The 2,774-nt window shown below is 35.9% G+C and overlaps 1 non-coding gene across 1 annotated transcript; it reads left to right on the top strand.

Annotated features, from left to right (window-relative positions):
* Positions 1-512: 512 nt before the first annotated feature.
* On the top strand, positions 513-620 carry LOC122302010. The gene has a single exon (XR_006240261.1). It is a non-coding gene; the product is annotated as a small nucleolar RNA R71 (small nucleolar RNA).
* The last annotated feature ends 2,154 nt before the right edge of the window (positions 621-2,774 follow it).

Raw genomic sequence — 2,774 nt, 5'->3', positions numbered from 1 at the left:
AATTGGGGTGATTACGCCACCCCGGATTATAGGTGTCAGAGAAATGTGTAAAAGGCTTCTTGTACATACCTAAGGCATTACATTGTTCCTCATATATTCCTCTCATCTAAGCCAATGTGGGACACTCTTGGGCAAGGTGATCTACCCTACCACACACAAAACATGGTCCAAAAGACTCTGCATGATTAGCCACGTGTGTTGGCTTTAAGTCCTTAGTCTTCAACGCCTCTAGCTCTCTAGTGAGCATCTCAACCTTAGCTTTTAGGTTATCTTCTTCCCTGAGATGGTAAATTCCACCACCATTTAGGTTTCCTGTAGGTCGTGACCTATTTGTACTCTCAGTAGCACTGGGTCCAGTCCAAGTGTGAGCTTTTTCAGCAAGCTCATTGAGGTATTCTATGGCCTCATCAGGATCTTTCTGTAAGAACTCACCATTACACATCATCTCCACAAATTGACGCTCTCTAGGTGTAAGTCCCTCATAAAAATAGCTCACTAAGCGCCAATTCTCATATCCATGGTGAGGACACATACTCAATAGCTCCTTAAATCTCTCCCAAGACTGATATAAAGTCTCACTATCCTTTTGTACAAAGGTGGAGATTTGCCTTTTTAAATCATTGGTCTTATGTTGGGGAAAGTATTTATTAAAGAAGACCTGAGTCATCTCATTCCATGACCCAATAGATCGTGGTCTCAATGAGTATAGCCAACTCTTAGCTCTATCTTTCAAAGAGAAAGGAAAGAACTTAAGTCTCACAATGTCATCAGTTGCATTTTGACTATGAAAAGTCGCAACTACTTCCTCAAACTCCTTAATGTGCACATATGGATTTTCATTTTCCAAGCCATGAAAAGTAGGGAGTAACTGTATCATCCCTGTTTTAAAATCCAATTGGCGAATATTAGCTGGAAACATGATGCATGATGGTGTGGCTGTGCGTGTAGGGTGGAGGTAATCCTGAAGGGTCCTAGTGGGTTGATCTTCATGTTCACTCATTTTCTCAAAATTAGAAGAATTATCAAACAAATGATTAGAAAAATTAAACTCTGACTCTAACACAGGTCTACAAGCAAACCGATCGAAGGCGTCTCTATACCTGTGCATGCAAGGTAGAGAAAAACCCAATACTAAAAAAAAAAACTACAAAAAGAAAATGAAAATAAAAAAAAGATGCAGCAACCTAAAATAGGGAACGAAGTTACCGCCTTTACAAACTGTTGAAAAGAAAAACTATCTCACAATTCTTCTACCGTCTCCCCGGCAACGGCGCCAAAATTTGATTACGCCCAAAGAATAACGCGGTAGTTGTAGCACAGCTTTGGGGTGTCGATTCCACAGGGAGACAAATTAAAAGAATAGCAAGAGGAACAAAAAAACTAAAGAAAAAATATTAAATAAGTAATAAAGAACAAAGATTAATTTTAAATGTAAATTCAAGTGAAGCAAAGTGATTAACAGAAAAAGTACTCAAATTTAACAAACAGTAGAGCGTCCGGAATCCCTTGCACAAATCTGGTATTTTAATTATTCTTAATTCATTGGATAACTCAATTAGGAACTCAATTCCCGCAATTCCCAATCAGAAGGTATAGATTTATAAACCGGACTTAAATCAAATGTAACCCTTTGAAAAAACATTCACCACTTTTAAAGAACGTGAATTACTACCCCTATTGATAAAATCCAATGACGACAATATACTCAGGAAGCGATATTGCAGCAAAAAACTAAATCAATATAGATAAATAATTGACCCAAACATAATCAAAGAACTAATCCATTCAATAGAAAAAGCATGACTGAATCCATAAACATAATAAATTCTATGATTATTCGGAGAATAAAATATCAACGATGAATTGAGAATGATAAAACAAAAGAGTTTTAGCAATTGAAAATCAAATACATGAATTAAAAATAAATTAGAAATACCATCTAATGTGCAAGTTCATCCTTAACCCTACTAGAGAATTTAGTTACCCACAAATATACTGGACAACAAAAATCTCCCGAGAAAGCTGAAGCAAATGGTGGCCATGGAAGTGATTTTCTCCTCTCTTTAGATCTGTCTCTTGTGCCTCTTCCTCCTCTCCATTTCGTGCTAATGATATGCTTATATAGGGTAAGAAAGAAACCCTAATGTCTTCTTGATTTTCGCATAAAAAAATCGCCTAAATTTTAGGACTTATCTTGGCAGCCACGTACAGCCTTTAGGAGTTCTAATTTGGAAATTCTTATTAGAGACAAAGTTATAGCCCTTTAAGATAGCTTTCCAATGCATAAAGAATCGTATCAATCCAATATATGAGTAAAACGATACAGTCAAAAGACTAAAGTATGTCCAGACTGTCTCCTAGCGAATTTCGAACTTGGACTTCTTGTGGTTTCATTTTGTGATTTTTTTCTTTTTCTTTTCTTCCAAATTGCTCTCAAACCCCATGAATGTCCTCCTTTGAATTTGGCTGGGCTTGACTTGCTCTTTTATAAACTCTGAAATTAGACATAAAAAAACTGCTTAGGAGTATCCCAACGTAAATAGAAATTCAATTTAAGAATACACATTAATTCCTATGATTTCTATTCACATTTTCGTATTTTAGTCCAATAATAGGGTATATAGAGTGCACTTTCGCACACTCATCAATTACTGTACCTTACAAGTACATCATGCTAAGTATGCCATCTATTACATGTATGTCAAGTCATGTAATATTCACTGTTGCAAGTATGTTATGTTAAATATATTGTCTATTATATGTATGCCATGTTA

This window comes from Carya illinoinensis, chromosome 2, assembly GCF_018687715.1.
Source record: "Carya illinoinensis cultivar Pawnee chromosome 2, C.illinoinensisPawnee_v1, whole genome shotgun sequence".
NCBI lineage: Eukaryota > Viridiplantae > Streptophyta > Magnoliopsida > Fagales > Juglandaceae > Carya > Carya illinoinensis.
The sequence above is the reverse complement of the archived record's forward strand: the minus strand, read 5'-3'. Positions and strand labels throughout refer to the sequence as shown.